Raw genomic sequence first — 14,636 nt, 5'->3', positions numbered from 1 at the left:
CATCTTTCTGTGTCCCAACACATTTTTATCTCAGCCTACTTTTCAGCTTCTCCTGTTGATTTGATCCAATGGACTGACATGCAGGGGAGACTTAGATGAAAGTTATACCTGAAGAGGGTGTGTGCTCAGAGCTGAGGAACCTTATTAAAGCTGCCTTCCTCATTATCCACCAAAGTCCTCTTGCAGCTCTGGATCCTGATTCCAGAGTGCCATATTAGAGCAAAGGCCAGCTATAGCTGTTGCCTCCCACTGAAAACACAGAGGGAGGGGATATTTTACTAAACTATCACCACTGGGCATCACAGCAGGCTAGGAGGGATAAAAATTATAGATTTTATATTCTTGATTTTCTAAATATAATGCTGTCCAAGCCTTTATATATGTGATGTTCAATTTTTTCTTCATTTCAAGAAAAAAACCAACTAAACCACAATTTGCAGTTTTGAAAAGGAAACTAAAGCTAGCATTAAATATTCTTGAACAACATCAGTGTATTAAATTCTGGCACAGTTTGCATAAAGAGGCTCTGTGGCAATTTGTAAGAACATGTGGAATAAACTTGTTAAGAGTAGTCTAGGTGTAACTTGTTCCTTGCTACAGTAGTAAAATCAGGTGTTCTGGTGATTCCCAGGCTTTCTGGTCTGGCAAACCCTTGTCAGCCCTCAAGTATCCTGCACAGACCACCACACCCCCTCAGTGTCAGTGGCTGTTGCAAACAGAATAAAGACAATGCTCGTTATGATTTCACAAATGGAGTTTGGAAACCACTAGACATAATGATGGCTTTGGTTCCCTCCAGCTCTACACTTCTGTGGCTCTGGACTGTCGCTGGCATTCTAGGGAATGGTAGGGTAAGTTTGTGATGGGATATGATGGTAACAACAGTCTGAGCTACTGAGTACAGCCCCTTTTTCTTGCCTTGGAGAGACGCTCTCCCAGGAAGGTCAGCAGGTTGTTTGCTTCCTGCTGAGCTAATTGGCAGGGTGACAGCCACTTCCTGCCAGACACATGCATTTGTTTAATCTCTGCTGGTTGGGGATAAAAACCACCAACAGACAAAAGAGGCCTTCTTTAAAAGAGCTGATTTAGAGCTGGGTGAAGATGGGTCCTCCCCTTAAACCCCGAAGTGTCAGTAGTAGCTGCTGTGGATGTGCACAAGTAACACACACCCAAGCTCAGTTTGGATCCCTTTTTTTCCCCTGACAGTGCAGTAGGAATAGAGGGGAATTATTGATCTTGGTATAACATGAAAAGTTACCAGAATCAGGTAGATTTGGCATCTATAGTTACGTATTTAAAAGATGATGCCCATTGCAAAGGCAAGATTGAATAGATTGTAGGAGAGATAAGGAGCTGCCTGAACTGATTTGAGATGCACGAAGCTGCTGTATAAAGGACATGTGCAAGGCCCAAGGGAGTCAGTGCAAAGAATCTTGTTAATGTTTATGGGCTTTTGATCAAGTCCTAAAGACAGGCTCAAGAGTTGAGATGTTTTGACTTTGAAACAAAGGCTCTGGTGCAATTACATAATTTCTATTATTCTCTTTATACTGGTGTGTGTTATTCATCATTCTGATCAGAATATGCTTAGCATCACTGTCCTATTTCTGGTTTGATGATTGTGATAAACTTAGTAACCTTTTGCAGGCTGTGAAGTTGTACACTTTCTTCAGATACTCTGTTTGGCTTGTGAAAGTGCTTTTTGAGTTTTAAAGGACAAAATTTATGTTTGTTTTTCCAGTTAGGGATTACCGGGGGCTAATAATCTAAAACTGTAGGAATGATTGTGATAAACCTAGTGACCCTTTTCAGCCTGTGAAGCTGTACACTCCTTCATTTAGATTGTAAAAGTGCTTTTTAAGTTTTAAAGGACAGACTTTATGAGTTTTTTTATTTCATCAATTAGAGATTATTAGGATCTAGTGGTATTCTAAAAATATAACTTCTAGTACAGCTTCATCTTTGCCTCTTTCAGAGATTTGCATCCTCTCCATTTGTATGGAATGTACCTGTTGCTGCCATCTCCCTATAACAGAGGGCTATCTCTTTGGTATCCTCAGAATTTGCAGGTTTTAATTAGAATGGATTTATGTTGATTAGAGTTGATGGGATTGAAATGCCATGTAGTTATTAATTTCCTAGTTTTAATTTTGCTACTTAGTCATACGTTACCAAAAATATCTTGGAAATGTGTTTTTTTCCCTTGTAAAGTGGCAAACCAGAGAAATAAATGCATCATGGCAGGCTGTCATTTTGAGTACAACTCCTGTTAGATCCTGACTTAGAATTCTGAGAATGACTATGGAGCTGGATGAAAATGAAAAGACAGATTTGCAGCCAAGTTTTCTTAGATTTTTTTTGAAAACAAAAATGAACTTTTGGGAATTTCTGCTAGGATTTGATTAATTTCTTTTTTACATGTAAAAAGGAATTATGTTCATTGACATGAACATAATTCCTTGAACTTCCAAAATTTTAAAATGTCCATTTTAATTTTCATCTCTGTAGCAAATGCAGGACAAACACAGTTTCTGGGCAGAAGTCAATATTATCCAGCACATGGAATGTTGTTTCCACTTTTGCAGGTAGGAAAGTGAGGCATAAAATAATGTGTGGTCCCATCTAACAGTCCTTACAATCAATCTAAGGTGCATCTTCAGATCTCACTGAGACAGGATAAGGTGTTGTGTAGGTGGACTGGCTTTGCAGGCTGCTTATCTCTGCAGTGATGAATAAAAGCAGTAACAAAATTTCCAGAGCAGATAAAAATTCAAATGATCCTCTTTCCAAAAGTCTCATGTGGAGCCCATTGCAGCTGAAAGGAGGAGACCAGACTGACATGCACAAGTGGCAGAGTTTTGGACTGGGAATGAGGAATCTGGGTTTTGCAGAAAACGGGTTCAGTTCAGAGAATGTTTATATTCAGTGTTGGCATTCAACTAGTTCCTGAAACTTCAGGGTAAAAATTCCTGCAAAAATTGATCCTAAAGACGGATTCACAGCTTCTTTCAGCTTCTCTCTTCTTTCTGTAATCAAACCCGTTCCTCACTGAGTACAAGAGCAGTGAATCAAAATTTCTTTTGATAAAAGCATAGCTGAGCATATGTGTCCAAATATGTGCCCAAATAATGCCAGTTGCTATAATAGTACATTTCCTGCAGATTTAAGTTCTCCTTAATATTCTGTCTATCTGGAGACAGCTGTTTGAAGAAAACAGCTAAGCTTGATCATAAATTTGCCCCGGCATATTTAGAAGTATTTGTAAATATGGTCTAAATGAATGTATCCTATGGACGTCTTTCAGAATACCAACCACCAACTTTGGTCTGCTTCAGTCCTTATTTTGAGTCTATTTCTGGTTTGCCATCACTTGGAAGTTTGGTCAGCCTTCTCCAAATGAGAATTTCCTAAGAAAGAGCAGCCTTTGGGTTTCTTTGTGAAGGAGCAGAACTTTGGGGAACCTCACTGCATTGGTGTAGGCAGACAGAGAGAATCAGGATTCTTCTTTATCTCCTAGGTCAATGCCCCTTTTTTGGTCTGTGCTTGCTCATGGCTGTTCCAGCCTTTGGGTTTAGGTGTAGGTGAAAGATAAATTCAAAGAGATACAAACTCAGGAGGTTGGGAATATTCAAATAATTAACTTAATTACAAATACAGTTGATAATGTTCAACCCGTAAATGCCTGTTTTGTGTTGGAGAGTTGGGAACTGGTCAGGTTTCTCCCATAGCCTTGATTCCATCTCAGGCAGTTATAGGAGGGATGTCCTGTAGACACACAGGAACATGACAGGTAAATTGTCCTTCAGCTCTCAGAACCAGAAGGTGAAGATGTGGTTGGAAGCAATTGGTTTCTTGCTTCAGTTGCAGTGTGAATTTCCTGGATAAAAGAAAAAAATCTCTTCTTGCAGTTATCCACATAGGAATTTGCACTAAAAAGCCAACAGTTGCAGTCTGACCTATATGACATTGCTGCTAATTATGCATTATATATGCTGCTTTTCCCATTTTTCCATTGTGAGGGGCCTCTTCGTTTCTCAGTTCATATGCATTACTCTCATTAACATTAACAAGAATGTAGGTGTTGTAGAGTGATTGTCAATCGGTTTTGATATCATTCCTCAATACTTACCAGGGTCATGTGCTCTAAATAAAGGCAGAATGTCATTCTGGATGCCAGGGTGTACTTGGGATCCTGTTTCCTACAGAATTACACCCTGAAGCTCCTGAGAGCCAATTGTAGATTCCATGGAGCTCTTTTACCTTCTCAGGCCATTCTGATCCATCCAAAGATCTGATCTGTTCATACAACAAAGCTGTCACAGCTATCCTGCAGCACAGAATTCCACTCATCCATGCTGTGGAAGGCTGGTCTCTTATCCAGTTTCCTTTATAATAAGAGTAATAGCTGTGTACAACTGAATTTCTTTGCTATTTTTTTAGGGGATCAAATTCCTCCCTCAAGTAACCAGCTACAGTTCAGCTCAATGAAGGCTAAGTCTTCATTTGCATCATTGCATAATTATTTTCTTCAGCCTTACCAAATCCTTTGTTTATTTTTAAATTTACATCATACTAAGCAGTGCAGAAACCATGATTAAGAGAAATAGCAGACACTAAGTATGATGATCATACACACAGGATTAAGAGCTGAATTTGACCTCCTATATGTTAAGATTTACACAAACCACTTGGTCACTGGCCAGTTCTTAACTCATTTTGAGTGTCCTTTATATTATGATTGAGGAGTAGAATTAAAAACTTTGTTAATGAAAAAAACAACTGACATGATTGAACCAGGCCTTAAATGCTTAGTGTCTGTTTGAATTAGATGAACAATTTCTGTATATTTTGCTACTGTAATGCAGGATTAATATTTTCTGATCATATTTTCATTACTTGTTCACTAAGAGCACTGGGACAACTTGAGTGAATCTTTGTATTTGTAATGGGTCCATTATGTGGGAAAAGATAAATTAATGTGATTCTTGCTATCCTTATTTGGAGAGATCAGGGATGGATTGGGAAAGTCAAACAAAACCTGTGCAGAACTGGCTCTAGTTCAGACTGTATTTTCTACACTGCCTACAACTGTTTGTATTTGATTTGGACACTTTGTATTGGTAGAAGGGAGTCAGGCATAAATGAGGCCAACGCTATTATTCAGTGTTATTAATGATGTTGTCTACTCTTAGTTCCTCAAAAACTAGAAAACTAATAAATTTTACATATTGGAAAAAAATCACAGATAAATCAAACAAATATATAAATTCTTTAAAGTATTTAATATGTGTTAAGAGGACAGGATGATGAATTCAATATTGAAAACCAATATCAAGTTTACAATTATGTACCATTTATCATCACTGATTGCACAAACAGAGTATTATTGCGGGGAGCAGAATGATGCATAAACTAAAACCCTGATTGGTTTTCTAAAAAAAACCAAGTTAAAATTCATGTTATGTCTGAAAAGCTTTGTTTTTTCTTTTTCAAGCATTATTTTCAGTAGTAATTGTTCATTCAGACACAAATGATGCATATTTAATTTCTTGAGCTTTAATATTAACAGTATAATATTTTTCCAATGTGGATAACTTGTGCTTTTACAAACAACAGCAGGATTCACTTTGCTCTTGTTTTTTGAGGCCCAATTTCCCCTTTAAGCAAAAAGAACATATGGAAAATGAAAAAGTGGAGAGGAACTAGTTTTGAATTGGACATGTAGGAGCAAGCAAATGAAAGCAGCAAAATGCTCTTGAAAGGTGAATGGACTTTGAAGAGAAAACATGTACAAGTGGCTGTTTTTATGCAGCAGGTCTTTTCAAAAGGTAAAATTCTGCCTCCCCAAAAGTCAGCGGCAAAGCTCGCAGTGACTTCAGTGTTTTCAAACTGCTGTTGTCTGTGTGAAGGACATACCTGCTCACCTTTACGAAAGAGCTGCTCTTCTTTAAACTCTTGTCACCCCAGCTGAGCCCTGGGAGAGGGAAATGAATTCTTCTCTGGCTCGCACTTTATCAGCAGAATTATTAAGCAGTTTTCTGTGCAGAGTCACTCTTGTAATGCACTCTTGTTTTTTTGGTTTTTTTTGGGTTTTTTTTTTGTTTTGTTTTGTTTTTTTTCTTTTTCTTTTTCTTTTTTCTTTTTTTCTTTTTTTTTTCAAATTCCTTTCTCATTTTCATGTTGGTGTTCAGGTTTCCTGGGGATAACCAGATATCATTTCACCAAACTGAGGCTGTGCACTCATAACTGAGAGTTATTTTGTCCTTCAGAATTTCAACAACTCATTCTGATTTATGAAAGAATCTGGCTAGGCTTGAAGATTCAGCTGGAGTTTACAGAGTTATAACTCTAGTCTAGACTCATTGAGTCAACAATAATAAGAAAGAAGCCAAACTGTCTTTTTATATCTTTTTCTGTAAACTACACATTTTAAAAACAGAAGCACTGAACTAGAACCAGTGTGCTGCAATTCAGTGCTGTTTGTACTGAATGTCTTTTTAGAAAGGGGTTGCATTTAAATAGAGACCAAGAAGAAATGAATATTTCAGTAGTCACCCTCAAATGAAGAAACATCCATAGCCAGGTTCATTGGCATTTACTGACATCTACAACCCTGCAAACAGACAACCATAGTGCAGAGAATGCCAGAACTTTCCATGGGAAATTACTGAGCTGGATGGGATTTTATACAGGCAAGAAGAGTGGGGCTGAATGCTTTGTCTCAAATATCTGTCAAAAGTCATACAACAGAATGTAATATCTTAGGTTTCATTGATGTCCAGAGCACTCACAGTTTGACAGGCCACTTCTTTGGAAAGTTTTACAAAGAACACTGAAAGACAAAGAAAAAAAATTGTCGCAGCAGGCTTGCCTAATTCATTTTAAGCAGTCTGGTTTAGTCTCTGTGCATTTCTTACCATTTAAAAAGAAAAATCAGGGATGCTGAATAGTTCCCCAAATGGTGACAAAACTGAGTGCTAAACAACGCCATCAGTATAGGGCAACTGGTGGTTTTTAATATTCTTAGACAAACAACAAAACCTAATTATCTTTATTTATTCAATAAATCAAGTTCAAATTTGATCTATTGAATTGTACTAAATATTGAAAATAATTTAATAAATAATCATAATTGCTAATTTATTATTGATAGTCATCCTTAGAATTTTTTGTAAAAAAGAATTAAAAACAGGGGGGGAAAGATAGGGAAGAATTCACCTCAGGCACCAGTAGTGCTGCAGAACCTGCTTAGGTTGCCTTAGCCATAGGTAATGAAGAAAAATAGCTTGTGGAGCCAGGGAGGGAGCAGAACTGGGCTTGGAAAAGAGAATGGAAAGCAGGAATCTCTCCAGCAGCCACTCCAGCACACAGGGTTGCTCCACTGCCCCATGCTGCTGCCTCAGGTGGCTGGTGCAAGGTCTCAGGAATGCTACAAACCAGCACAGCACAGCAAGGCAAGGTTGGAAATGTGGAGGCATGAAGGCAGTGGTGGAGTGAAGTTTTTTGGGAGGCTGGGAGATTGCAGGAAGTCCTTTACGGAGGCAGTGTACCAATCCTGGCCCAAACGACGTCCTTTTTGAAACATTGCCATCACCTGCAGTCATGCACTGGCACATGACCAAGAAACACACAGTGCAGGACAAAGGAGTTTGGCAGCCTCATATGGACATAAAATACTGTACAAGGTGGGGATTCATCGTGTGGCTACGGTGACAAAAAAAAGTTCTATTAATCATTTTGCTCTATTATCAAAAAGGGACTTGGTCTTGTGTTTCTTACATACTGAGATGTTAAAAAAGCAGGATCACAGCCAACATTGTAATTCTAATTAGAATATAATCAGTAATAGTACATAACACAAGTAGAGCATTTAATCTTGAAAAGCCTGTGCAAGCGTAAGATTGCTGGCTAAGAGCTAAGTTAGTGCAGCTGTTCAAATCACCTGTCATAAGCCTTTTGGTCTAATAATTTTAATCATTATACATTTGTAACTTCAGGTACATCTTTCAGGAAGAAAATGACAACCGTGGGGTGCGATTCGTTCCTTGGCTGGTGCCTCTCTGAGCATGCAGTGGCACTGAGCCACCCGAAAGCAGCAGTGATGCAGTCGATGTGACAGTGCAAGGGCAGATGCTCTGGACGGTAGAGGATGCTAGAGAAGAGGTAAATTTTCCACCGCGCTTTTCCCCATTAGCATCCCCCGAACCTCGCCTGGTATCAGCTCGAGCCAGCTTCTCCCCATGCAGGGGCTGCTTTAGGCACTGCGAGCTGCGTGTGCCTGCCTGTGTGTGCCCGCTCCTCCAGCTGTGTGCGTGCCTCTAATTGCAAACCCAGCACCTCGAAATGGGTCCAGAAGTTTGCCTGATTTCCCTCTAAGCACATCCGCGGAGTCTGAGAGGTCTCTGCTTAAGAGATCCCGGGTTTTCGCCGCAGAAGGCAGGCAGTCGTGCTTTCCCCCCCATCTCCTGCCTCTGCTGAGCCACCAAGTGTTTCTGCCTCGGCTATAGTTTGCTTCCTCATTCCCACATGCACTGTTCGGGCGGCAACCTTTAGATGCCGGGATGGCGGTCTTTGTCCTTCTAGTCTATTTAATGTATTTTAATTGAATCGAGCAGAGAAAAAACCCCAAAACACATACCCAAAGCCCAGGGCATCAGGACTAGATACCCCTTCCCCCAAACAACAAACGGTTAAATAAATAACGAGATGCTAAACCAACCATCACCAAACGAATAAGCCAAAAATCAGCGTCAGCGCCGCAGGAAACGGGAAAGTTTCTGCGCCCTGAAGCTGGCACCGCACGTCAAAGCGAGAATCCAGGGGGAGGGGAGCGGAGCGCGGCCCCAGCCCAGTGCCTGCGAGATCCAGGGATGCGCTGGTGCGCCCAGCCCTGCATCCCGGAGCGACTGCCCGAGAGATGCTGCTGTGACTTGGTTCTGCGCCGGGAAAAGAACGTCTCCGAGCCCCCACCCCCGTCTCCTCCCTCCCTCCTCTTCCTTCCCCCTCCCCCGGGTCCTGCGGGGAGGCGGGTTTAAGGTGGGTCGTGTGGCCGCGGTAACTTTCCTAACAGAGCCAAAGAGGTGCCCGGAGTCCCCCGCAGCAGCACCGCCTGCCCGTCCTGGGCAGCGGCACCGGCGCGGTGCCACCGTGCGAGCGGCCCCGGCTCGGCCGAGGCTGCCCGGGCTCCGCTCGCCGCCTCCCGCCGCCGCTTCCCGCCGCCTCTCGCCGCAGCCCCGCGGAGCCGGCCCCGGGTCCCGCCGAGGTAGGTGCGAGTCGGGACAAGTGCTGGGCGCTGCCAGGGACGCGGCCCCGGAGCCCCGTGTCCGCAGCTGCGGCCCCCCGCGCCCCGTTTGTTCCTGGCGCTGCTGCGGGGCAAGGACCTTCCTCTGAACACCCCCCGGCTGCGAGGGAGGAAGCCCCTGCCCTGCTCCTCCGGGAACTGCCCAGGCATCCAGGACGAGCCGGGGGGAGGCAGTCTCTCTCCAGTCCCTTCCCTCAATCTTTGCATTCTCGTTGGTGCTTTTGGAAGTGCTGAGCTAGGAGATGTGTGCGTGGGTGCGATCTTACGGCTTTATTAGGACTCTCCCCTATCAGCGCTTCTCTCAGAAGCCGCTTCCTCCCCCCGCGTGGTTTATTGGGCTGTTGTATCGGCACGAACTTTATTCTGGTTGCAGGAGAAGGATTTGGTCCCCTCGTGTCCCCGCGTGTCCCCGTCCTCGGGCTGCTGCGCTGCTCGGGCAGGTGGACTCGGGCTGGCGCCTCGCTGCTCGGATTGTAGCGGCTTCCCTTGTCGGGTACCTGCCGGGGCTCCTGGTGGGAGAGGGAGTAGGGAGAGGCACAGGGAGAAGTTGTAGGATGCAGTGTGTAAGCGACACCTGCATTTCTAAAGCCTGGGAAGTGGGTGGAATCTCACTCTCACTGGTGCTACTCGCTGCTGCCAAACATTGCCTTCTTTTGCCTAGGCAGGACTCTGGCCACCCTGCCAGCTGGTTCCTAACAAAGAGAGAAGTTTAGGAGTGTCAGGACATCAGCTCCCAAATCCAGTGCTCAGCTGAGATCCGCAGTGACAGTACACAGTGCTGGTGACCGTGTTTATCTGATGCCGCTTACTCAGCTGCAAGCACGGGGCACCTGATTGATCCAGAGAGGTGGACAGAGCATCAATAGTTGTGAAACCAAGGAGCCATCGCTCCTCGTTATTTAAATCTCCAGCCTCTGTGATCACTGCATGCTGGGCTTAGCCCGTCCTCCCCCCCAGCAGGGAGAAAGTCCGGAGTTAACTAAAAGGAAGTCTACAGTTCATGTCTTTATTACCTCCTGATTTAGAACATAAGTATGTAACACAAAAATTAACTAGAATGGAGCAGCTTGTCTACCTTCCACGACTTGTCAGATGGGGGAGATCCCGCCCCCTGTCCTGCTCAGTCCTGTATTTTGGCAACAGAAATCTCAAGTTAGGTGGCTGGACATTATGTCTCTTAATTTTGCATCATGGGGCTAAGTAATTCTGAGAAGATTTATCCTGGGATATTCAAGTCTCAGTCAGAATCCTTTCCATGCTTAGACTTCTCTTAGAGTCCATCCAGAGCTTTGCTGTCCCTCTTGCTGTTTGGACCTTCCTTCCATGTCCACTTTGTTATTAAATCCCACAGATTTTCCATCTCAGAGTTTTGCCTGCTGAATGGATTCTTCTCGGTGTATTGCCTTGGTTATAGTACTGCTAAATAAAGGTGACCGAACTGACTTAACAGTCTCATCATAGGATTGGAATTTAGGTGATCTTTAACAGACCGAGGATCTGGTCTTGTTTATGAACAAGTTGACATTCATGGGACCTGCTCTGCAGTCTGTTAAAGTTGGTGTGGGACACATGAAATTGTCTTTGATGAGGTTAATAAATTCTAATAAGCATGTGTGATATATGTTTGCAAAATTGGTTTCAAGGCAAGTGCATGAGTTCTTCTTTGTCAGTAACAGCCTCTGGAGGCTTCTTCGATGTTCAAATTCTTGAGCTTAGTTTTATTCCTGCTTCCTGTCGATACCTGAGTAAATTTGTTACAGAATTGCAAAAGTTTTACAGTAAAAGTGTTTCAACATATAAAACATTGAAAATGGTCATGTGGCCATGATCTGTTTTTCAAAACAGGATCTCAGTGTTGTCTTTATTTCCAGTCACTCCCAGTCATTTACTTTCTAAAATTTCGTACTTTTAGTTAAAAAACCCAAATTGGCTGATGTTAAATACACAATATTAGGCTACATTACGTTGCTCCAGCTTTTTGCTTATGAGAAAGGACTAATTGGATCTCTTGTTTTTAAAAATTAAATATAAACTAATAGTCCAAAGTATCAAACAGAAGCCAACACTCCCTGTTAAGAAGTCCCGTGTTTACTGTGAATGGAGCACTCAGCCATTTTCACTTTGAACAATCCATCGTGCTTTAAACACCAGGCAGGAGAATTAATATTTAAGCAAATGCATATGGCAAAACTATAAATCACTGGAAACAGTTAATTATATTGGAACTGTGAAAATACCTTCGAGTACAGCCTGCATAAACTATTTCTCTGTAGCGTGATCACAATTCTTGCAAACCTTTTATCCTTGTATGTGAAATCATTTCTAATTCTGAGTTCCTGCAAAGCATGTGCTTGGTTATTGTTTTCAAAACCATGTGGTTTGGGTTACTATTTAAATATAATATTTATGATAGTACTTTGGTTGTTCAGCTTAAAAAGGGAAGTGCTGCATACCATTGCATATTAAAAAGCTTCTATGTAATTACTACTTTTTGCAATACTGCTGTGCAAATCTCTGGGTCGGAAATTTAAATGGAGACTTTACAGAGTTCACAGTTACTTTATATAAAAACCATAAGTCTTTTTCTCGAAACGTGGGGGCTGAAGGCATTGGGGAGTGTAGAGTATGATGCCTGCACTGGTTTTTACCTTTTTGTTATTGCAGCATGTATGCTTGCCATTGGCCTTTGTGTACTCCCAGGTGCATAGAGTGTGGTGGGCTCCCCCAAACCATCGTCCATTGGTCCCCTTTGGGTCTGAATGACCTATTTACGCATTTATTGTTGTATTGTCATCTTATGCAAATATGTCCATTCTGGTTGCATCTTGCAGAGGAGTGCTGGGAGGCACAGGAGGCACTTCCACTGCCCCTCTCTCCCTTGCCTATCCATGCAAAGGAACCTGTGAGGCTGCAAGAGGAAGAGTCTGGTGCCAATTCAAAGCCAAAGTCCCTGGGAATTTCTGCAGGGATGGTGATGGACTTAAGACCATTCTGTAGATGCCCGTAAGAGTCAGGTCTCGCAACCTCCTTGTGTACCTCAGGGTATCCTGGCTGGTCTTCTAGTTGCTGCTCCACCAGACTTCCATTGCCCTGGGAGATATACACTGGATCTGGTGCCCAATGCAGATATCTTGGTTTTCCTCCTGTGTCTCAAATAGCACTTGAGATACCTGTAAGGCTACAGCATCCTGCTATGACCATCTCACGTGTAACAAAAAATGGCTAATATGTAAAACCTGGGATCAAAGAAATAGTTACAACTACCATGGTGAATAAATGAGTTACCCCCAGAAAGGGTTGTTCAGACGTTCATGGAAAAGATGGAAAAAATTCCCCTTCATTGTTCTGTGCTGTGCAGACTGACCATGCTTGCCAGAGCCACCCGTATGTTCCTTTGCACAAAACTGATTGAAACCTCAGTGGAGAAGTTCTGTATGTTAAGGAGAGAGAGATGACAAAGCTTGTAGAAAATTAAAAGAGCCACTCTCAGAGGAAACAAATCCCAGATAGAATGTTTTAGACTGCCAGAAGAATTCAGCCATATGATACTTCTCTGTGAATCCTGTGAGTGATGTATAATCGGTGTGTGCATGTAGAGGGGAGGAATTTTGTTTAAGAGTTTGTAGAATGTGACCCTTACCTTATGAATTACAGATAAAGTACCAAATTAATGAAGCGACAACATCCCACACGTTGTGAAGATCAGACTCAGTAGCTGTGAGAGTGGGCTGCTGCCCAGAGAATCTGAGGCATTCAGTTAAGATGACCAAAGACAAGTGCAGAATTCTCCAGCATGAGTGTGTTTACAAACACTTTTATCTGACCAGTAGTGCTCAGCCCTCCAGGCAGTTTCTCTTGTCTGGCTGCTGCTCCAAAGGAAAACTATTGAAATTTGTATGAAAGGTTCTTTCTGAGTGAGGCAGAGAGGTACAAGATGAAGGTCACCACTTAGCGTGCTCACTGAAATGCAGCAGGAATGAAGAGCACACCCAACTCACACCAGATTGCAAACAAGAGCAGAACTTTAGAGCTCACTTTTCCCTCTGCAGTAAGAACTGACATTGAGAATTTCTCCTGGTACCAGCCTGAGAACAAAGGCTAATGAATGAATGAATAGGCACGAGGCTGAAATGAGATTCACTGCTAAACATGTGCTCTGCTTGAAGAAGGAGTAGCTGAGTGAAAATAGTTCTGTGCACTAACTTCACATACTCAATTCTCATTTTTTTCACCCAAAAACATTTTATAAGCGCTAATAGTCACTCTGAAAAATATTTTGAAGGGTCAGAAAGGCACATAGAATGTGCCAGAATATGACAGCTGAAAGGTTGCCCAAGTGAGGAATTTGTGAACAGGTTTGTGTTGGGTTTTTTTTGCTCGGTTTGTTTTGGTTTTTATTCTTTTGGTATTTAACTGGCAGATGTGAATGGAGATAGGTCCAGGTTTTCCTAAGCTCAGATATGCAGCTGAAGTTTTATTTAGCCTTTTATCTTGGATTCCTTGTTAAGATCTAGACTTTTGCTAACCTCCTGTTTTATCACAAGTCTTACAGTACATAATTTTTTGCAAAGTTTATGGAGTGTTGTGAACAAGTGAAAATCTGATTTCCCTGGAACAAAGACAGTAGGAAAAAGCTATAGAGAAATGATCAGGTGGAGTATTGGAATTCACAGTGGTCTCCTAAAGGGCCCAAACCAGCAAGGTAAATTAAAGAGCTTTAAAGCTCTTTAGTTAAAGGATATAACCTATTTCCATAGATTGTAGGGATGGATAAGGTGTTCTGGGAGCATATCCTACTTTTTTATAGAGTTTGAGTCTTTAACACTCGCATCTGGTTTTGAGACAATTACTTGAACAGTAAAAACTACTGTTCGGACATTACTGTTTTAAGAGCCTTTAAAGCTTTGCAGAGGTTTTGGTACAAATATTTTTTTAACCAGTATAAAATGTGGAGGTGCCCTGATATAAATCCAGTGTAAGCATGAGGAGAATCAAGTTCTTTATCATGCTTTTAAAATCTACCAAGTGAGGGAAGCATGGATGATTTGTAAGTAGTCAACTGGCATATGGTACCATTATGATAACATCATGTTCACAGCACTTTCCAGATTGATATACAACCTTTCTAAAATAAGCTCTGCAGAAAAACAAAGAAGAATGTAAAGTCTTTTAGCAGCCAACACACTGTTGGCACAGCACAGGACACTGGGAGGTGACTTCTCTGACACTCAGCGTGTCACATGAGTTGTGCATCACAGTCTAGTACCTACTGATAGGCAGTGACTCCACAAAAGTGCCACTGCCCCCTGTGCATTGGGGCTGATTCCTGCTCTCT

The 14,636-nt window shown here is 42.2% G+C and overlaps 1 protein-coding gene across 13 annotated transcripts in view; it reads left to right on the top strand.

The window, feature by feature from the left end:
• The first annotated feature begins 8,021 nt into the window (after positions 1-8,021).
• The window catches only part of MEGF11 (multiple EGF like domains 11), a 255,759-nt gene continuing 249,144 nt past the window's right edge, over positions 8,022-14,636 (top strand). For 11 of the 13 annotated variants that reach the window (XR_007206509.1, XM_048317368.1, XM_048317363.1 and 8 more), the window contains exon 1: positions 9,205-9,262. The gene's annotated coding sequence lies outside the window, so the exon portion shown is untranslated. Of the gene's footprint in view, positions 8,164-8,823; positions 9,037-9,204; positions 9,263-14,636 lie in introns of those variants that run through there. The other 2 variants (XM_048317360.1, XM_048317359.1) reach the window with 2 other exon arrangements.

The sequence above is a fragment of the Corvus hawaiiensis genome, chromosome 13 (genome assembly GCF_020740725.1).
Source record: "Corvus hawaiiensis isolate bCorHaw1 chromosome 13, bCorHaw1.pri.cur, whole genome shotgun sequence".
Classification (NCBI taxonomy): domain Eukaryota; kingdom Metazoa; phylum Chordata; class Aves; order Passeriformes; family Corvidae; genus Corvus; species Corvus hawaiiensis.
This window is presented reverse-complemented; position numbering and strand designations above follow the sequence as displayed.